Here is a 23691-nt window from a genome sequence, read left to right on the forward strand (position 1 = left end):
CCATTACTAAATACTGGGGACCTAATCGGTTAATATTACTTCATTTTCTAAGCAGTCGCTGACCCCCTGAGGAGGTTTCGCGGACCTCCAAGGGTCCCCGGACCACAGGTTGCGAACCATTGCATAGTGTATACAGAGACAGCTTCCTGCACACCAATACATAGCAGTATGGTCCCTTTCCATATATTTTGGTCATTCTCTGAATCACAGTGGTAGAGAAATACTTACAGTGAAGAAATCCATTCCACCCTTACCACCTAAAGCAAACAACACTCTTATTCATTCATTCATGATTACATCCCAACATTTCCATACATTTGTTAATCCCTCTTCTGAAACAAGGGTCCTGAAAAAGATTGCAAACACTTACAACTCCCCTTCATTCTTAACTAGGCATTTAAGGTTTAAGAAGGAAATGCGTAAAATGAAAGTATAAATCCCACAAACTCATTGCTGCTGCTCAGGAGTCTTTTCCAAGGAGTATCCATGTCCTTTTCCATATAATGGTGAGCTCAGTAGTATCCTGGAGAGGTCTCACATATGCCCCATATTTTATCAAACATGCAAGGGCAGTCCAGCCACTTATAAACTGATCATTCAGCGCACATACATCAATCTATGTCATTGCACCAGTGTTTAAACAATGAAAGCAAAGGTGACCCCATAATCTTGCTATGTTGCACCTCACCACCACCATACATAGATTACATAATAGTTGTTGATTTTGTGTAGCCGTAATCTACCCCTATTACCCCCATTGGCCAATATACACAGTTTCTTTGTTGGGATCAGCTGACTGGAGGAGACCCACCCCAGGCAATTTATTACATTTACCCAGTATTCCTTAACTCCCGGGCAATCCCAAATAGTGTGCAGATAAGTACTCACTTGACCACATCCCATAAGGCATTCATTGATTGCAACTCGTCCAAATTCAAGCAATCATGTCCGTTTGTAATAAACTCTGTGGAGCCATGTGAGATGTATCAGCCTTAAACTAGCTCTGGTCACTACTTCTTTTGGCCCCTGTAGTGCCTCATTTGAGTGGCCCTCCCGATCCCAGCTGTCCCTAAGACCTTCCAAAACAACCAGGAGATTAATAATTACATTCATGCGTCAGAGTGATTTTCTTGGTAAGGTTTCAGCTAAGATCCTGTCTTTCTGTGCAGTTAGATTCCTCTCTGTGTGCGTCTTTGGGTGTATCTGGTTTCAGGGCATTTCAGAGACGCAAATAATGAAAGTCCTCTCCTCCAGCATCCCAAATTCTTCCCTGAGCTCCTGAAAGCGTTTAAGAGCCTCACCTTCTACACATCTCCAAGTTTGCTAATCCCAATTAAATCCCAGCCAAAACCCTTTAATTTGTTTGTTTTGCTTAGACACTTGGCAATACCTCTGTCGTAGACCCAACGCACCAACTTGGAGAATGCAATTGTTGATGTCCCATCCCTCCATAGCAGCTGATGGCGCTCTCCTTTAACCAGTCAGAAAAAAAAACCTCTAGAACACCGTATGAAGTATTTTGTAGGGCATATGTGAACTTAAGAGGCGCAGCCATTTTGAACATGGATACCCTACCCAGCATGGGGACCAGTAAGGATGTCCAGCAGCCTGCATGCTCTTTGAATTTCCCTAGGATGGTATGTAAGTTATGTTTTTAGTAATGCCTCATGGTCTCTTGTGATATAGACACCTAAATAGTGAAATCCCTCCTTGCAAATTTGAAGCTAACCCCTCATTGATGCCCTGAAGGTCCAGAACTTCACGGAATAGATCATTGATTTATTCCAGTTTATCATCAAAACCACTATGTTTCTCAAAAATCTGTACCATTAGCATTAATCTGTTGATGGATAACTCAGAATTCGAAACATACCAAAGACCATTGTCCACATAGACCAATATTAGTTCTTCCCATTTAGAGACAACAGCTATACTCTTGACTAAGGAATCCTCTCTAACCCAACAACCAAACATCTCAATTGCCAAAGTGAATATGAGCAGCGACAGGAAGCATGCCTGCCTGGTGGGAAAATGAGTATGGGAGCTTGCCATTTACAATTATACAGATGAACTGTTTATGATAGAGCAGTTTAACCCACTTCATATTAGGGTCAATGTTTATCTTTTCAAGCACCTGGTACATAAACTGCCACTATAGGGAGTCAAAGGCATTTGAAGCGTCCAGGGACACTAGAATTGCCAGGTCCTTCAGTGACTGAATTCACCATACGACTGTATAATCTCCTAAATGTAAGTCTCATGCCGTTGCCTGAGACAAATCCAAACTAGTCCAGGTGTACCAATCTCCCAGTAACCTGGGCCAGCCTAAGTACCAGAATCTTAGCAAATACTGTGATTTCTGCTTTTAGAAGAGATATAGGCCTTTATGAGGAGCACAACCTGGGGTAGTTACTCTGCTTCTGTATCAGCACAACAATGGCCAGTCAGAACTCCTTGGACAGTGAACCATCTTCCCTTGTACTCTGCACATGTTTAAGAGGCGAGCTGACAAATGTCCCACCAGTGCTTTGTAGAGCTTAGGTGGTCGGCTATTAGGCCCAGGACTCTTTCCTGCTTGCAGTTTTTTAATGGCTTCTTCTATCTCTGTCTCTGAGTTCTCAGCTTCCAAGCTCTCCCTCTTGAGTGTACCAAACCGGGGGAACCAAATATGTGTCAGAAAGTCCCTAATCTACTCCTTCGAACAGTCATTCACCTACTCAGAAAGCTATAGGTAGTAGTCAGCAAGTACTTAAGCGATTTCTTAATTTCCTGTAACACTCTCACCTGTGCCTCCATGAACCTTGTTCACCCATCAGGATTCATCCTCCTGCCTCCTAAGTCAAGTTAGCAGTTTGTTCGCCTTATTATCTTAATCATTAACCACTTTTGGGTTGCCAATAATGATTGCAGGCAACATTAGATGCCTGCTGTTGGTATTCCTGCTTCTTAATGTTTATGCAATGGAGTAATGCACTTTGGAGCTGAGTGACATATTGTTCACTAGTTCTGATTGTTGCTTCTTGACCCTCCATACATCTGCCCATCTCTGTCTATTGTGGGCTGCTGCTGGGGTGACCATCTGCTCATGGAGCACTGCCTTGTATGACTCCCACAAAATGCTGCCAGAATCTACTGTTGATCGTTAACCCTTCGTAACTCCTTTGTCACCTGCCTCCACTTTGACAAACAAGGGTCATAGCTCCAACTTCACAAATCTCTTCATTTGTGCTCATCCAACTCCACCATAGGTAGTGAATTGTCAGATAGTCCCTTTGCCAAGTATCTGGGATTTAGTGTTCTCTGCATGTAGGCCCCCTGCATGAAGAGATAATCTCTTCTGGGGTAAGACCCATGGACCCTGGAGTAAAAGTAGAATTGTGCCACTCCAGGATTATGCTATCTGCATATGTGAACCAAGCTACATGCCTCTGTGAATTCCCTTAGGAGTGAGCCTGCAGTTCTCTACCGCTCGACTGTGTCTGTTTAGGAGCCCAGTTGAAGTCCCTTCTCATAATAAATATCCCGTCTGGTAGCAAGAGAAATAGTTCCCAACCTCTTCTACACCATCCACCTGCAGCCTGGGAGGTCGATAAACTGAGGCCACTGTCAGAGGGATTTCTAGCTACCAGGGCAAAATGCCCTAGTAGGAACACTACAACCTGTCCACCTCCATAGAGATGATTTTTTTTTTCAAGATCACAACCTCTCTGGATCCCCTTGTGCACTCAGGATGACCAACTACCTTATAGCCTCCTCTGATTGCACAGTTACTCCACATGAGATGGATCTCCTGAAAAAGCACCAGGTCTAGTACATGCCACCTAAGGTATTGGTGTACTATTCGCATTTTTATTTGACTCCCCACCCCACTAGCCTAGTATCTTTAATTGTCCAACATACGAGTGTCAGTTCCCATTTCTAATATTGTTGATCTCCAGAGCTTCCACCCCAAGAAGGACAATGAATGGTAAAATCATATCCAACCTCAACCCTCACTATGCCTTAAAATAAACAGTGCCATAAAAGACCAACCTCCCCTCCCATAACCCCCCACTCCGGCTCACCACTGCAGGAGAAAAACTACCCACCAACCCAATTTGCTACGAGACTGTTGCCCAAGATTAATCAGTTTATCTCCAACTAGACAGAAAGAAACAAATACAAGGTCAGATATCTAACAAAAAGCAGCAGGTACGAATTCCAAATCATTTAGTACCTATGCCTCATCCTATAGGCATCAGGAACCCCCATGTGCATCAATGACACCATACTATAGATATTTTTGCAGCCCTTGATCGCCTTCCAACATCTCACTATAATTTGTTCAGTTAACCTGCCAACAGAGGACAGGGAGGCCACTGCATGTCAGTTCAGAAGTGCCACTTTATTTTGACTTCCATGTCTCAAATTGTTATATTACAGGGCTTTGCTATGTCAGTTTGTTCTCACCCCCAAGCACAGCAGTATTGTCTCCAAGAGTCTTGCTGGATCTCTGATCTTAACATTGTCCGAGGGAGTCAGATGCCACTCCATCTAGGTCTGGGGTTCACACCCCTTGTTTTGACCCCTTCACCATCTTTGCCTTGCAAGTTTTCCCTCTCTAGGATTATCACCTAAGGTGTCTGAAAATTCCACGATTTGCCATCCACAATGATCCTTAACATTTCTGGAAATAACATCATGTACTTGATCTCCTTACCTCACAGGTGCCTCATAAGCTCTGACTCTTGTTGGCCAGCGTGAAGTCTAGGAAAATACAGATGGTAACGTTCTCGTATTGAAGATCTCTCCAAGTTCTGGTCACTGATTATATTTATTGATGACTAGCCCAGTTTAGGTGGAAGCATTTGGGCCCTGTGTGCTCTTCTCACTAAAACTAATTTTGAGAGACATTTGCCCTAGAGATATTAAACCTTAGACAAACAGATCAACGGTAGGGCCCTCTGCTCTTTTGGGGACCCGACTGGTCTGATATTGTTTCTTTGAGTTCTATCCTCTGCATCTTCCTGAGCAGCAGTAGCATCTTTTTTTTTAGGGTGGTCACTGCTGCTTGGAGAGTGGTCACCTCTTCTTTTAGCTTTGCCAGCGTGTTTTCTGTCATTGATACCTTTTCACTGACCTCACATGGGCTCGTGGAAAGTAGGCCCTCACCCCACATTATCAAGACTCCAGTGTTGATTTTGTGTCCCTGACTGCCAGAATTATGTCACGTAGAGTGAACTCCTCCTCGACCCTAGTACCAGATTGTTGTTTTTCCTCTCTACAGCTCTAGTCAGCCATAATTGTCACAAAGGGGCCAAAATCTGACTTAAGTGAGGGATATGCTGTCTCCAAAAGCCAAACAATCCAAAGAATCACTGAGTTTCCTGCTTATTACAGCGGGAGGCAAATTCCAGGATCTTTTGTCTCACCTGCTGCAACACCTCTCTATGTCCCTGGTTCCTCTGAATTCCTAGAAACTTCACATTTTGAGAGGGTCCTTGCATCTTGTTTGGATTTATCACCCACTTTGCTTTGCAAATGTTCCACAACCCTGCTCTTGTGTTTCTCCCTGAATCATCACATCATTGATATAATGAGACAGCTGCACCCTTGGAATGACAGGTACTTCATCCAGGTGTTCTGTCACCAGCCGGTGACAGATGGTGGGGCTGCATACCTACCCCATAGGCAATTAAAAAAATTAAATTGTCTCCCAAACCACAAGAAACTGAATTTCTCTTGGTTCTCAGGGGCCAATGGTATAGTGAAAAAAGAATTGGTAATATCAAGTGTCGCATACCAGGTCCCTTTGTGTTTTTGTATCCTTTCAATCAAAGTGATGACTTGGGGACCGTGGCAGTCATAGGCGGTGTATATTTATTCAGTTCTCTGTATCAACTGCCATTCTCTAGCTCCCATCAGGTTTGCGCAAGGGCCACACATGATTATTCCACGCAGTCGTGACCGGACCCACCACCACTTTCTCTACCAAATCCTGTATGGTCTTACTTATCTCCTTCTGCCCTCCAGAGATCCAGTACTGCTTTAAATGAACCACCTTGGTGGCTGGGTCTCCTTCACTGGAGGTATTTTCAGGTGACCCACCCTCACTGCTGCTGCTGAGATGTATCTCTTCGATCCGAATTGGCAACATCCATCATCCAAATATAAAGTGATTCCCTTCAGTATATCAATTCCAAGAATATATTCAAAGAGGGGCACTATTGAGACAGTGTATTCTCTTTTTGGTGTTCTCCCTATTTTCATTTGAACCTTGGTTTGTACAGCAGGGATTTTCTTTCCACTCAACCCTGTGATGGTGTAGTGCTGACATATGAACTTTTTCAGATTTCCATATATCAAAAAGGCCTCTGCTCCCGTATCCACCAGGGTCCTAACCTTCTGGACATTTCTATTTTCCCCAAAAAATTCTAAATCAACATGGGGTCTATTATCCTTATGAGCCATCCCTGTACTGGAGTTTGGCCTATTTCCTAATCTGATTTAAACCTGTTGACTTTTGCCCAAGTCAAATCTGGATTTATTCTTTCATACCTGTGAGGACATTCCTCTACTCCCCTGTTCCCCGCAGTCAACAATCAGTGTGTAGATCTTCCTCCTGCTTCACCTTTGGGTAAACATTTTTCTCCCTCTCCTTTCTTTCCTCCTGCTTCTCTGACTTGTCCTGACTCACCCGTTTACTATCCTGCTTATTGACCTTCCTACTCCTCTCCTTTCTGTCCAGCCCTCGCTTGTGATACATCTCCCACAGATTCTTGGTGTATATCCCATTTACCTGTTCTTTGGTGACACCATCCTTCAACAATGCCATAAACATATCTCTTCTAAATACCCTGTTATTGTCAGTACGGCCCTCAGACAGAGAGGCTCTTTCAGGTGTAATCCACTCGCCCAGCTCTCCCAACTTGCGGACTGCCTCAAGTACATCTTTTAGTAAGTGTCCTGTCTTGTTAATTAGCAGAATCATTATCACCTGCTTGTACGCTGGGGGAGCTAACTGAGGGCCAGATGTAGCAAGCCGTTTGCATGTCGTCATATCAATATCATCATGATGTCTGGTTACAATGCATTTTCCATTCTAATTTATTCCTACCGGGTTTATGCAAGTGAAACAAACCAAGACTAAACCTCCAATGTGCAATATGTTGTTAAAAGAAAGTCAGGACTGGAAATTGTATTTTCTGGTGATATGTACAGGGTGGACAACCTTAGTGTTGATGCTGGCCTGTCTATAAGACTTATTAGACAAACTATTTAGACAAACTGGCTTAAAAAATGCACCACTCACCACATTTTTTTGTTTTTAACCTTTTTATTGACAGGGTTCTTTGCACACCACTGTCATTTTTTTTTTAAATAGCATTAGGTTGCTCAAGCACAATGTACCTCTTTGGCCTCTTTGTGCTCCCAATCATAAATGTAATGTTTGACACAGTCACCCCTTGATATTGTGTAAACTCCACATCAATATCTCAACTGTAAGCAGGCATCACCAAGCAACACCAAGGGACCCTTCACCAGTCGCCACTTCAAATTCACCAGCCTCTGTCACTCAAGTCCACCCCGAGGACCCACAAAGCACAACACAACCTCAGATGTATCCTGATCAACACCCGCTCCATCCACAGGCCCGCCATCAAACTCTGGAACCTCATCAACACCACATCCCCAGACATCTCCTTCCTCACAGAAACCTAGCTTAACCCCTACTCGGCTCCAGACATCGCCATCCCAAATGGCTAAAAGATCATCCACAAAGACCGCATGAACCGCCCCGGGGGGAGGTATCGCTTTTGTTCACAAAGAGTCCCTATGCATCTCCACCAGCACCAAAGACTCCACAACCAGCATGGAACTCCTCCACTTCCAGATTGGAACCAACCCTAACACCACTCTACGGGGCACCCTCATCTACAGACGGCAGGGCACCCGCCCCCCATTCTGCGACACCATCGCTGACCCATGCACTTGCTTCCAAAGACTACATCCTCTGCGGGGACCTCAACTTCCACCTGGAGAAGCTCAATGACAACAATTTCACAATGCTGCTGGAAAACCTTGCCTACCTTGGACTCAAGCAACTCATCACCTTGCCCACCCACTCCGCCAGACACACACTCGACCCCATCTTCACCATCAGCAACCACATCTCAATTAGCCACATCACCGAACTCCAATGGACCGACCACCACTGTATCCACTTTACCTTCAGCAAAACGCCTGACCGACACCTCGCACACCTACCCCCGCAAGAATTGGAACAAGATCACCAAGGACCAGATACTCACCAGCCTCAACAACTCACCCCCCCAGATGTCCTCATTGCTAACACAGTTGCCTGAGACCTCATCAACTGGATCCCAGACTGCACCAACACCTTAACCCCCATCAACAAACCCTCCAACAGACAAACATCAATGAAAGCCAATTGGTTCACCTCTGCCCTCAAGGAGTCCAAACAAAACTACAGGCGCCTAGAAAGAAAATGGCACACTGACAAGACCCCCAACAACCACAAAGCCTTCAAAAAAGCCATAAACACACACCACCAACTCATCAGGACCACCAAGAGAAACAAACGCTTTCCAGGAACACATCAACAACAACGCACACAACAGCAAAGAACTCTTCATGATCATCAGCGAACTGACCAACCCCATAGCAAACTCCACAGGTATCATCCCCTCACAAGAACTCTACAATAACCTCTTCACCTACTTTGACAGCTTCCTGACCCAGGACCTTCCCACCACTGGCATATTCACCACCGAAGCTCCTCCAAACCCCCACTGCCTACTCTGCTGGGCCAACATATGCGACGAAGAAACCCTCAACATCATGAACTCCATCCATTCCGGCTCTCCCTCCGATCCCTGCCCCCACCACATCTTCAAAAAAGCAAGCAGCACCATTGCACCCAAACTCCTGCTCATCATCAACCGCTCCTTCACAACCGCCAGCTTCCCAGAAATCTGGAAACATGCTGAGATCAAGCCCTTACTGAAGAAACCCACCGCAGACCCAGAAGACTTCAAGAACGTCCGACCCATCTCTCTGCTCCCCTTCCCAGCTAAGTTCATTGAAAAGGCTGTCAACAGACAATTGACCAGACAAATTTAACTCAACAACACCCTGGACCCCTCACAGTCAGGTTTCTGGAGCAACCACAGCACCAAGACCGCCCTCCTCACTGCCACAAACGTCATCCGCATCCTCCTAGACAGGGGTGAGAACCGCAGCTCTCATCCTCCTCGACCTGTCCGCCGCCTTAAACACCATCTCCCACTGCACGCTACAGACTCATCTCCACAACGCCGTCATCTGAGACAAAGCACTAGAATGGATCACCTCCTTCAGCACCCAAAGAGTCCGACTCTCCCCTTCTACTCAGAGGCCACCAAGATCATCTGCGGCGTCTCGCAGGGCTCCTCTCTGAGCCCCACTCTCTTCAACCTCTACATTGCCCCCTTAGCCACCAACGCCAGACACCATCATCTCATACGCCGATGACACTCAGCTAATGATCTCCCTCACCAATAACCCACACACAGCCAAAACCAACTTCTACAACGGAATCAGGGTGGTCGCTGCCTGGATGAAGGAGAGCTGCCTCAAGCTTAACACCGAAAAAACAGAAGTCCTCGTCATCTGCAACAACCCCTCAGCCTAGTACATCTCCTGGTGGCCCACTACCCTCAGACAACGCCCGCAACTTTGCCTTGAGACCCTAACGGGTGACCAGTCACACTTTACAAGTATTATGATTGATTGATTTCAGTCTGAAGATATAATGAAAAATGTGGAAACATTCACATTTTTTAACAAATTTTGCTCCACATTTTTGTTGCGTTTCTGAAATGGACAAACACAAAACCTGGAACGCTAACCAAGGTAATGTTGCCTTTAGTATCTGGATTACAGCAATAGCAAACATGTGGATTATTTTACCGACTATAGGCTGCACAATCAATTATGTTATGTATGTCTTGATCATATAAATAAATCCAGACTTTGTAAAGTATGGCAAACCACCTGTAAGGGTCTCAAGGCACTATATCTCAGGGCATTAGAATCAAGGTTTCAGATGCACTGTTTATTTGATAACATGTACTAAACTCAGGACTGTATGGAAAGTATTGAAACTATATATTTTCTAATTCTCGATTCCATAAAGAATCTATTGATGCAAGCCAGGCCTCCTTTGCCCTGACGCACTTGTCAGCAGAACACTACCAGCGTGACATTTGTTAAATTGTTTGCATTATCCTTTCCAATACATGGTAATTTTCTAATCTTGCTCACAAAGGAACATATCCCTGTCAAAGCTTGACCCTCAGAGCTATTCTTCTGGGTATTCTGAGTATGCTTGAAACAGACTTGTTTGGGCTTCCCATGGTTTGAGGGTAATAAACTGGTTGCAGTGCATTTTGATAATATGGAAAGCAGCTACAAGCAGAAAGCTGGTTTGGGTTACCTTTCTTTTGGTCACAGTTATTAACCCTGAAATGTATGGATTCCTGCCACAACCATATATTTTTAACATTGGAACTTGTCATGGTTTCCATTTTTGGGTGATACACTAACCTCATCCTGGGGTCTGGAGATTGCACTGAACATGATCTTTGTTAGATGTGTAGTATTTTTGCCTAAAACATGGTAATCCCCTCCAGTCTCATTCACACATGAACATATCACTGCCAAAACATGACCCCTATCTTTGCTCTTCTGGGTATCCTGAGCACAGGTAGACAGAACATTTTAAAAAAAAACATTTTTATTGGCATTTTTAAAACAGTTATTACAGTCTTGTCTCAGCTTTATGACTCTTATGGCATTAAAAACTTTATACCAGGTAAACTAACGGAAACCGCTTATAACCACCTAGATGTCAGTGTAGGATTGCCTAGCATAATTGTGAACCTTAGGTAAATAGAGACCGCAGTAATTAACGCAATTCCATTTTCATAACATTTGTTGCATGTCATGCCAGGGTGGAGCCAAAACAAGAGTTATCAAGTATTGTAGTAAACAATTAGCTGCCAGCAAGTGGACCTTGCCATGATGTTGCAGCAGTATTACAGCCTAGACTCAACAAACAATTGATCAACCCCTCCATGATATAGAGTGGAGTGTATGTCATTTATATTCTCCTTGCTGTCCAGGTGTGCTCCAATCCCGGATACATGGGCCTCTCGCAGTGCCTGCAGCCGACTGAGGATGAAGTAGTTAGCCCATTTCCCCACACACACCCTACTAGCTTTAACCTGGTCTCTGCTCCTCATAGGTCTGCTTCAGTATACGTAGAACTGTGTGGGGAGGGTAGGGGACCTCAATGATCTAGCTCCGCCCCAGTACTGTGAATAGGCATAATAATGTATTGGGATAGGGTTAGCGAGTTGTGTGAACCAGGGGATCACGGTTCAGCTAGTCCTATTGATATCTGTAGCATCTGCAGTTTCCTGAGTGTCATTTGAACCAAGTTGTCGAAGGTGCTTTGGTAAAGCCCCCCATTCTGTCGATATGAGACGTTTCCGTAGTCCCTTACGTAGGGCCACACCTTCAGCCTCCTCCCAGTGAAGCAAGTCCATTTTCCATGTTAGATCTGATGGTGGAGTCGGGGACTTCCAGCCGATTGTTATTAGTCGCTTGGCTAGTATAAGTGCTAGGTCTGCAAATCTAGGAGCTACCACAGCCTTCACGTGTCTGGGATAAAGGTCTTATATGCAGCGATCTGCTGAGTCCCAATTGGAGGATCCAGTGATCTCACGAGGTGTGTTATGGATTTCAGTCCAATATTGTCTGATGGACAGACAGGCCCATAGCATGTGGAGGAGGTCGACCTCCTCAGCATGACAATGGGGACATGTAGATTTAGTGGTTGGGAAAGGAGAGTGTACTCTTTGAGGAGTCGAGTAGGCACTGTGGAATATTGCAAACTGGATACATTTGAACCGTGCATTGTGTGGTATATGGGATGCGTGTTTTTCAAAAGGAATTTCCACTCTTTATTGTGTAATGGGTGTGCCAAGCCTTTTTCCCATTTGTTCCGGAGAAGTGTCAAAGATTCACGATAATGTGAATGCTGCACACTATACAGCCATTTAACCAGATGCCTCCCCGACCCCATATCAGAGAGTGTCTGTACTAGAGCATGTGTCTGGGGCTCTTCGCCAGTCGGAGTCCATTCTTGACATATAAAGTGCAATATATTGGCATGCATTAGAAATCAGGTACCTGGGAGCTCAATCTGGGCTTTAAACTCTCTGTGGGATAATAGGTGGCCCCCCTCAAATAGATCCCCCAGGGTGGAAAAACTGTTCTCCTCCCAATGCCTCAGCAGTGCCATGGAAAGAACTCCAGAATAGGTGAGAAAACCGCTTTAAGGGATATTGGGCGCTTATGGCACTGTAGTCTTGGTTAGTCTAAGCACCATGAGCCAGTACCAGACTGCATTCTGCAACAGCAGAGGCAGTCGCCGTCTACGAGCAGGGCTTCCGGGCAAGACCAGCGATGGCAAATCGCCATTGTCCAATTGTGCCAGTGTGTAGTCTATCTCCTGCAGATAAATACCAGCTAGCCAGTGGGCCAACCATTGCAGTTGCGCTGCTATGCAGTATGTTTGGAAATCAGATGCACCCATTCCCCGTCGTCCATGGGCAGTTGGAGTTTTTGAAGACTAATACGTCAGCGTCCAGTGGCCCATATTAGTTCTGTCAATAACGTGTGTAATGTTCTGAAGGTCGACTATGGTATACAAATTGGGATATTCACAAAAAAGTAGAGTAACCTGGTGAGCATCACCATCTTGACCAGTGCCAAGCGCCCAGCTACTGAGAGGAGCAACGAGGTCCAGAATTCTGTGCTCGTAAGACGTTATCACTTTATTCAAATTACCCTCCAGTAGGTCAGTAGCGGAGCGATATATTTGTATACCCAGATAGCTAAATGTCTGTTAAGCCACAGGGATCTTGAGTGTTCCCAAGGGGATTGCACCAGTGGAGAGCAACCCCTCACAAAATGAAAATGCTAGGAATTTTGAATGGTTTACTTTCAGGTCCGAGATTGCACCAAATTGTTCGAGGGTGTGACTCACTCGGTCGAGCTCCTTATTCATGTTGCGTACATATAGAATCATGTCATCCACATAGAGGGATACTTTATGTATCCGACCCCTGTCAGGTATTCCCCAGTCACCTCCTTTCTGTCTCAACTTTTGAGTGACTGGTTTCATTGCCAGTAAGAAACAGTAATGAGGACAGGGGCAGCCCTACTGCGTTCCCCGGAATATATGGTAGGGTGCAGAGATATGTTCGCCCGTCTTCGCTCTGGTCATAGGGTGGGAATATAATACTTTAACCCATCTAATGTACTCCTCTAGTATGTTAAATTTCCTGAATACCATGTGTAGATATTTCCATTCTAAGGAGTTGAAAGCCTGCTGCAAATCCAAGGAGAAGCATCCTGCCTTTGGAAAGACAGGAAGTGCCACTTCCATCACGTGGTACAGGCGACGGAAGTTTAGGTAAGTGCTCCTATGGGGTACAAAGCCACATTGATCGACTTTGATCAGTTGAGGGAGGAGCGACAATAGCCTCTCAGCAAGCACCCTACTAAATATTTTGCAATCCGTCGTTAATATCAACAGTGGTCTATAAGAGGAAAGCTTGGTTGGTGTACGTCCTGGCTTCAATAAAGAGGTGACCAGGCCCTGACTCGAGGACGCTAGGAGCATTTTGAGATCAAGCGCAGTTTCGTACATTTTTATCAGTTTTGGGATGAGCTGTGGGGCGAATGTCGAGTAGAATTCGATGGGCAATCCATTTATACTTGGGACTTATTATGCAGCATCTCCCTTATGGCCATCCATGCCTCCTCTACTGTTATGGGTCCCACCAATTGTGTACAGCATTCGCCGGCCAGGCGGGGAAGTCTGAGGTCCCGGAGGAAGACTGCACAATATTTAATGGGGGGAATGGCGAGGCTGTATATAAGTGACTGTAATATTCTTGGAATGCTCGGTTCACTTTGAGTGGAACACTGCTGACCTGAATACAATATAACCTGAAGGACCGGAGTAGGGCCCCTGGGAAGCTGTATCAAGTGTGCTAGTAAAGTACCAGCCTTATCCCCTTCTGCGTGTGTTCGGTTAGTGTATGTCCTTGTTGGACTTTTTTGCTTATGCAGGGTCATCCCCAATCTTTTAGCCTCCTGCCTCCTATTTTTTCTGACCTGTTGCTGTTGGCTTTTGAACTCTGAGCACTTTACTACTGCTAACTAGTGCTAAAGTGCATAGGCTCTCTGTGTAAATTGTATTGTTGATTGGTTTATCCATGATTGGCATATTTGATTTATTAGTAGGGCCCTAGTAAAGTACACTAGAGGTGCCAGGGCCTGTAAATCAAATGCTACTAGTGGGCCTGCAGCACTGGTTGTGCCACCCACAGAAGTAGCTCTGTAATCATGTCTCAGACCTGCCACTGCATTGTCTGGGTGTGCAGTTTTAACTGTAAATTCGACTTGGCAAGTGTACCCACTTGCCAGACCCAAACCTTCCCTTTTCTTACATGTCAGACACCCCTAAGGTAGGCCCTAGGTAGCCCCAATGGCAGGGTGCAGTGTATGGCTAAGGTAGGACATATAGTAATGTGTTTTATATGTCCTGACAGTGAAATATTGCTAAATTCGTTTTTCACTGTTGCAAGGCCTGTCCCTCTCGTAGGTTAACATGGGGGCTAACTTTAAATCTGATTAAAGTGTAGATTCCCTTAGGGAGCGGATGGACATGTGGAGTTTGAGGTCTCTGAGCTCACAATTTAAAAATACACCTTTTAGTAAAGTTGATTTTAAGATTGTGTGTTTGAAAATGCCACTTTTAGAAAGTGAGCATTTTCTTGCTTATACCATTTCTGTGACTCTGCCTGTTTGTGGATTCCCTGTCTGGGTCCGTTTGACAGTGGGGCTGGTTGCACCTCACACTAGACAGTGACACAAAGGGAGCTGGGGTATAGTCTGAATTTCCTGATGAGCCATCTGTGCTAGGAGCGAGGGATGGAGTGGTCACTTACACCTGAAAGGGCTGTGACTGTCCTCACACAATGCAGTCTCCGACCCCCTGGTGAGTGTCTGGGGCCTGGCCTGGGCAAGGCAGAATTTCACATTCAAAAGAGACTTTACTTTGAAGTAGGCCTACTTCAAAGGAGAAATTGGGTATAAGAAGGGCACCCAAAACCACAGACTTTAGAACACTTCTGGGAACAAGAGGAACCTCTGCCTGGAGAAGAGCTGAAGAGCTGAGGAGAAGTGCTGCCCTGCCTGTGACTGTGCTTTGTGGAGCTATCCTGCAGCTGCTGCTTCTGTCAGAGTAAGAGGGCAAAGACTGGACTTTGTGTGCCTTCCATCTTGTGAAGAAATCTCCAAGGGCTTGATTTAGAGCTTGCCTCCTGTTGTTTGAAGTCTCAGGGACAGCAAAGACTTCTCTCTGCCAGCGCCTGGAGTCTCTGGAGAGACTCCTGCTCTGACAAGTGGTGCCCTATCCAGTCCCTGGGCCCTTGAAAGGAAAGCTGGCGGAAATCCAAGGAAATCGACTTTGGACAACTTCGGACCGACGCCGCAGCTGAATCCGTTGACGCCGCCTGCAACCGACTCCGTGATCTTTGCTGGAACGCGACGACCTTCGCAGGCCCGACGCCGCTGCAGCCCTGCTGAAGTCCGCGACTCCGTGGAAGTTGCCGCACCACGTCGTGACCGATACCTCTTGAAGTGCATGGATTCAACGTTTCGCACAGACGCCTCGATCCCCGACTTCGCGCATCGACTTGTTTTCACTCTTCATCAAAGGTACTGTACTTGGGGGTCTACGCGACTCCGTGTCCGGCGCTGCTGCTGTCGGTTTGCTGGGAACGAATCTATCACGATGCCATGTTAACACCTCATCAAAGCATTTTGTGTTTCTAAACGCTATTTTTGAGTTTAATCTTTAAAAATTCATAACGACTTATGTATGTCGGATTTTTGTCGTTTTGGTCTTGGTTTGTTTAGATAAATATTTCCTATTTTTCTAAACTGGAGTTGTGTCATTTTGTAGTGTTTTCATTACGTTACTGTGTGTGTTGGTACAAATAACTTTACACCTAGCACTCTGAAGTTAAGCCTACTGCTCTGCCAAGCTACCAAGGGGGTAAGCAGTGGTTAGCTGAGGGTGATTCTCTTTTACCCTGACTAGAGTGAGGGTCCTTGCTTGAACAGGGGGTAACCTGACTGTCAACCAAAGACCCCATTTCTAACAGTCCTATAGTCATAGACCCACAATCGTTCAATGAGCTCAGCATGTTGTTTTTTAGCTGTTAGTAAATCAGGTAATAGGTTGGGATCATCTATGGCTTCCTTCTCCAATCTACCCATTTGATTCTCTATGTCAGTCCACTCTAGTAAAGTTTGATTTCTGGCCCCACTGAGGTTTTAATGGCTACTCCCCTGACAACCACCTTGAATGCCTCCCACTCAACAAGTCCTGTTGAGGCTGTACCCTCATTCATAGAAAAGTATTCTTCAATGGCTGTGTTTATATTGTCACAAAAGGCTGCATCTTCTAATTGAGTTGGTTGCATGCGCCATGTGGGAACTGGTGAGGGGACGCAACCCCACTGGAGTGTCCCTTCGAGTGGGTTGTGATCTGAAAAGATTTTTAGTCAGTGAATCTCCCTGCCATTTGGGTTGGACATAGGATTTGGTCTAATTGGGCATGCAACCTGTGTGGTGGGAAAAGAAGGAATATTCCCTCATCCCCCCTTGCTGTGTTCTCCACACATCAACGAAATCCCAATGAGTGGTCCAACTTGCAATGGTTTGCGTCTGTTTAACTGAATTGGAGTGAGGTCACGGTGGATGTGAGCGATCTAACGTGATATCCAACACTGAATTAAAATCCCCTCCTATGACCCAGGGTATATGTGACAATTCTGCTAATGCTGTGGACAGGCGCAGCAAAAACACATCCTTTTTTGTGTTGGGGCAGTATATGCTCCCCAGAACAACCTGCGTATCATCTAAGTGCCCCATAGCAAGGGCATATCGACCCAGGGTGTCTATTTTAGTGTTCATAATCTGAAAGGGGACTGCACCTCTAGTGAAGCCCGAATAAGAGGTCGCCACTACTTGACTTCTCCACTTAGCCTTAAGTCGGGCAACTTCAGGTAAGGATAAATATGTTTTTTGCAGGTAAACAATAGATGCCTTACAGCGATATAACTGGGCTATCACTATGTGCCGCTTTTGAGGGGAATGCAATCCTCCAACATTCCATGTCATAAAGTTATAATGGTGTGGTGTCTATGCCATTATTCTAATGTGTGGTCAGCTGTGTCTGCGTCGCCAGCCCCTTTCCCACAGAGCATCACGTAGCAGGTAAAGTAACAATTTGTATACCCCAACTTTTAGGTCCAACATAAATCATCTGTGCGACCAAACTTCAACGTTAACACCAATTAACTTAAGAATATAACCATTTTTGGCATTGCACATGGGGGGCCCAAGCAAGGTTCGAGCCAGGGGTGTCCGGTTGGTCCATAGAGGGCTGAATGGTGATCCAAGCATCCACCCTGGTGAGTCCATGGCGTATGGGAAGCAAGGGCCTTCCCCATGAAAGCATGTGGAGCCGTGAGCCGTGGAGCCCTGGTGGGCTGTCCTCAGCCCAGCAGCAGGAATGCCAGGGCAACTAAACACATGCTTGATTTTGGGGATCTCGTAGTGAAGTACCTGTACAGTCAGATGATGATGTCTGTGGTCTGCAGAGTAATGGAAGGGAACAAGGCCATACTAGAGTTTGACTTGGCGTCCGAGAAGGAGGTAGTAGAGTGACAGGAGGGCATTTGACTACTGTCTGTAGTGCTGATACCCTACCCTCCTGGGCCTTCTGGACTGAGGGGGGCAGTTGTCGACGCACCTTTGGGTCGGCACCTTCGCTGTCAGGGTCTCCTGCGGGTTCGGGTCTGGGTGCCCCCTCCCCCTCCTGTGGGCGAACTGTAGGATATGTTTGCTCAAGCCAGTCCCATGCTGCTTTCGGAGTCTCCAAAAACAGAGAACGGTCATTGTGGAGGATTTTCAATTGCGCTGGATATAAGAGAGCATATTGCAGTCCCTCTTCGCGTAGCTGATTTTTCACAAACTGGTATGCACGCCGTCTTTGCACCTCCAGGGTGTAGCCCATGAACAATGACACCATTGCGTTGTTTACCTTAATGGGTGACACTCTCTGAGCCATCCACAGTAAGTGGTCATGATCACAAAAGTTCAGGATCCGTGCCACCATGGGGCAGGGCGGAGTCCTTGGAAGTGGTTGACTCGAAGGCACACAGTGGGCCCTCTCAACATCAAAAATAGGCAATAGACACTGTGGTGCCACTGCAGATCTAAACCACTCTTTGGTGCGCCCATCTGCGCCCATCCGCACCTGGACCGCATCCAGCGCCAGAACCCCTGGCCCCAGCAACAGCACCCCCGCCAGCATTCGCTACAACGCCGACACCCTCCGCATAATCAACACCAGCCGAGACACCACCTTCTTTAAGGCCTCTCCAAAGAGCACGCACAGACCCTTCTCCTGCCACAACTGCACCTTCACCTGCAACAGAGCCCACATACCTCCTAGGATCAAGACCAACCACCTCCGTTGCATACTCCTCAACACCCGCTCAGCACGCAAGCACGCCATCGAAGTCTGGGACCTGCTCGACTCCACCTCCCCGGACGTGGCCTTTCTAATTGAAACTTGGTGGAACGAGTCTTCAGCACCCGACATCGCCATAGCCATCCCGAACGGATTCAAAGTCACGCGCCGAGACCGCACCAACAGAACCGGAGGAGGCATAGCCATCATCCACAAAGCCACCCTCGAAGTCAAAACCACCCTGGACGACTCCTTCAGCGCCGCCGAACTCCTTCACTTCCAAGTCCGCACCGACCCCAACACCACGCTCAGAGGAACACTCATCTATAGACCCCCAGGACACCTTTCTGCAAAGCCATCGCCGAACTGGCCAGTGCCCACCCACTTGCCTCCACGGACTACATCCTCCTCGGGGACCTGAACTTTCACCTCAAAAACAACAATGACACCAACTCCACCACCCTGACCGAAAACCTCGCCAACCTCGGCCTCACACAGTCAACACACCCACCCACACAGCCGGTCACACCCTTGAGCCCATCTTCTCCACAAGCAACCACGTCACCTTCAACCACACCTCCGAACTCTACTGGACCGACCATCACTGCATCCACTTCACCTTTAAGAAACAGACAGAACACCACCTCACTGAACAGCCACCACGCCGTCGATGGGGCAAAGTCACCGAATTTCAACTAACCAACGCCCTAGCCCAGAATCCACCCGTCAACCCCACCGACCCCGACATCGCGGCACACAACCTCAAGCTATGGATGAACGACTGAGCCGACCGCTTTGCTCTACTCAGAAAACCCTCTAAAAACCACATCAACAAAAAAAACACCTGGTTCACCGACGACCTCCAAGCCTCCAAACGCCACTGCCGAAAACTCAAGCAAATATGGCTACTAGAACGCACTCTAGACAACCACACGGCACTCAAGGATGCCACACGCAAACACCACCAACTCATCAGGCTAGCAAGAAGATCCTCCTTCAAAACCCGCCTAGAAAACAACGCCCACGACTACAAAGAACTTTTCAGCATTGTAAAGGAACTCTCCAACCCAAACGCCACAGTCAGCGACATCACCCCCTCCCAAGAACTATGCAACGCCCTAGCAACCGCCTTCCACCAAAAAATCACGGACATCCACAACAGCTTCAACTCCCCTCACACTCCGGACACTCCTACTGCACCCACCACGAACACCACCCGCTCCAGCCGACTGACATCCTGGACCAACATCAGCGACAACGATACCCGCAAGACCAGGAACTCCATCCACTCCGGATCGCCATCAGACCCCTGCCCACACCACATCTTCAACAAAGCAGACACAGCCATCGCACCACACCTACGGAAAGCCATCAACATCTCCTTCGAAACTGCAAGATTCCCGGAAAGCTGGAAACACGCCGAAATCAACGCCCTTCTCAAGAAACCAAAGGCGGACCCCAAGGACCTGAAAAACATCCGACCCATCCCTCTGATCCCTTTCCCAGCGAAGGTCATCGAGAAAATCGTCAACACTCTGCTCACTTGATACCTCAAAGACAACAACATCCTCGACCCCTCCCAGTCCGGCTTCAGATGCAACCACAGCACCGAAACCGCCCTCCTCGCCGCCACAGACGACATCAGAAGCCACCTCAACAATGGAGAAACATCAGCCCTCGTCCTCCTAGACCTATCAGCCGCCTTTGACACCATCTGTCACCACACCCTAAAATCCCACCTCCACGCAGCAGGAATTCAGGACCAAGCCCTCGAATGGACCACATCCTTCCTCACCGGCAGGACCCAAAGAGTCCACCTCCCCACGTACCAATCCAAAGCCTTCAACATCACCTGCGGCGTACCCCAGGGCTCATCCCTCAGCCCGACGCTGTTCAACATCTACATGGCCCCCCTCGCACAAGTGGCCCGCCAGCACAACCTCAACATCATCTCCTACGCCGACGACACCCAACTCATCCTCTCCCTCACCAAGGACCCGCATACCGCCAAAACCAACCTCCACGAGGGACTAAAAGCCATCGCCGACTGGATGAGAGACAGCCGGCTAAAACTGAACTCGGACAAAACAGAGGTCCTCATCCTCAGGCGCACCCGCTCTGCCTGGGACAACTCATGGTGGCCGTCCACGCTGGGTCCCCCACCGACACCCACTGACAGCGCACAAAACCTCGGCTTCACCCTCGACTCCTCACTCTCCATGTCAAAGCAGGTCAGTGCCATCTTCTCCTCCTGCTACAACACCCTCCGCATGCTTCGCAGAGTTTACAAATGGATCCCATCAGAAACAAGAAAAACAGTAACCAAGGCCCTCGTCTGCAGCAGCCTTGACTACGGCAACGCCCTCTACACCGGTATCTCAATCAAACTCCTCCAACGTCTCCAACGCATCCAAAACGCCTCCGCCCGACTCATCCTCAACATCCCTTGCCACTGCCACATCACCCCCCACCTAAGAGAAAGAGACATTCACTGGCTCACCGTCAACAAGAGGATCACCTTCAAGCTCCTCACCCACGCACACAAGGCACTCCACAACACCGGACCATCATACCTGAACAACAGACTTAGCTTCTACACCCTCATCCGACATCTCCGCTCCGCTAACCTCGCCCTCGCCTCCATCCCCCGCATCCGACGCAAATCTTCCAGCGGCAGATCATTCTCATCCCTCGCCACCAAGACCTGGAACACCCTCCCGCCGGATCTACAACAGATCCAGGACCTTCTTTCCTTCAGAAAACTCCTCAAGACTTGGCACTTCGAGCAGTAGCAGCAACCCCCCCCCCCCCAGCGCCTTGAAACCCTCACGGGTATGTAGCGCGCTTTACAAATTGATTGACTGATTGATTGATTGATGAACTAGGTGGGACTGGTTCCTTCCTCGCCTTGAGGCATGCCTACTATTCTCATGTTATTTCGCCGCACTCAGCATCTTCTGCTTGATCATGTAGTTGTTGTATCTGACTTTGTAGGTCAGAGATAGTGTTGGTATTCCGAGTGTGCTGGGGGCTAGTTCGGTGAGGGTGCCCTCCGCTGCACGTACCTTATCGGCTAGTTTCTTGTGGTTGTCTTTTAGGATGCCAAGGTCTACAGCAATTGTGCCCATGTGATGCCTGATGGCAGCTCACGACTCGTGGATTTCTTCTAGGATCAGGTCCAGTTTATCTGCAGGGGGAGGAGGATTGGTGGGGGAACTCAGTCCCCAGGCCCTGATTTGTTATGTCACTCTGCCTGTGTCGGGGGCATTTCGGAGTCCAACGGGTGGGACGGAGTGCAGGCCGTCTTGTTGTTCTGCATCGTGCTTCCAGCCTTCAAGTGCTGTAATGACTTGACTGGAGGACCTGGACCAACACTCTTCTGTGCTTGGGAGCACCGCTCCAGGGCAGCAGACAGCAGTAGCCACAACAGGTCCCAGACAGTCAAGATACTATGGCGGAACCAGCCAAGAGATCCCCCTCACTTATCTCAGTCTAGGGGGGGCATCCAGCCAGTGCAACGCTCCTCTTAAAAATTTCAGGCCCACTGTTTCTCCAGGGTCAGGTGCATATGCCCCATGCCACCCCCCCTCCTGGGGCACTGACAATTGTTCAGTTTGAGGCAGGCAGGCCCCCTAGGGCCGGTGGGCAGGACACCCCTGCTGCGTGGGCCAAGTGCCCTGGTCACACCCGTTGATGTGGTGCTTTCCTATCTGTGCCGCCCGGCCACTCCACAGCTCCAGGTGGGGAAGGAGGGGCCCAACGCCCTGATCCAGGGGTTCGCTCCTCTCGCGGGCTGCCCAGGCCACAACTGCCAGTCACTGCAGGCTGTCTCCATCCTGGCTCCCCCTCCAGTGCTGGGCCCGCACTTGATCCCCCTGGATCACTGTGTGCTGCCTCGACTGCCGTGGGGGGAGGCCCTATGCTGCCCTGGCACTCGCTGGCAGCCACACCTGCATGCCGGATCGCGCAGGCCCCCTGAGGCTCTTCCCAGGCCACGCCGCTACCGTCCACAGACAGCCGAAGTCCGACTGCCAGAGGCCTTCGAGGGGGGCCCAAGAAGCTTTCACTGGTCCCCGCAGGTCTCCCTTCCCATCTCTAGCCCATGTGCCATGGCTAGAATCGCAGGATGATTCTGGGCTTTCGAGCATTTGCTCTGACAGCTAAAACATGTTGAAATTGGTTATACTCATAATTTGCACATTTAATGTACCTGTAGTATATTGTATTTAGTATATTGTACAAAGTGTACTCAGGGTCTGTAAGTTGAATGTCACTAGAGAGCTGCAGCACCTATTGTGCCACCCACTTCAGTGATAGTGTAATCATAGATTCAGGCCTACCATTGAAGCCTGCCTCTGGTTGTTTAAAACTGCAAAACAACTTGTCAAAATTATCCTTCTTGATATATCTAAACCTTCAGTTTAAAGATTTATAAGTCACACCTATTTAGGGTGTATGGCACATAAGGAAGGGTACATGGCATTTATAGGTAGGACATGTAGAAAATGAATATTAAAAAATCCTTACAATGTCTAGCATCTAAAAGCTATTTTCACTGAAGCATGGCTAGTTGTTTCGCAGATAAATATTGAGGTACTAGCAAATTTAATAGAGCTTTCTCCAGCAAGGAAACAGCTATAAATTTCATTATTGGACTCCTCTTTGTAATATGTATTAAAAGCCCAATTAACTGATGAAGTTGGATTATTACTAACTATTGAAGAAAATTAACTTTTGGAATATTTTTACCTTGTCTGTGCCTAAAGGCTGTGGAGCCTAATTTGAATTAGAATTCAGTTGCAATGCTCAAGCCCTGAATGAGGTGTGAAAACAGCTCCCAGAACAAAGACAAAGACCTGAGTATGAGGAGTTGTTTATTTTCCTTTGGCAGGAGGATAATTTAGCCAGAGCCTAGGAACTTGATTAACTTCATAGAGATCTCCCTGTCACAGGCGAATGTTAACTGGCACAGGGATGTTCCCCAGTCAGACAAGCAGTCTCCAATCCCAATGCGGAGGGAGCTG

The sequence above is a fragment of the Pleurodeles waltl genome, chromosome 3_1, assembly GCF_031143425.1.
Source record: "Pleurodeles waltl isolate 20211129_DDA chromosome 3_1, aPleWal1.hap1.20221129, whole genome shotgun sequence".
In the NCBI taxonomy this organism is placed as follows: domain Eukaryota; kingdom Metazoa; phylum Chordata; class Amphibia; order Caudata; family Salamandridae; genus Pleurodeles; species Pleurodeles waltl.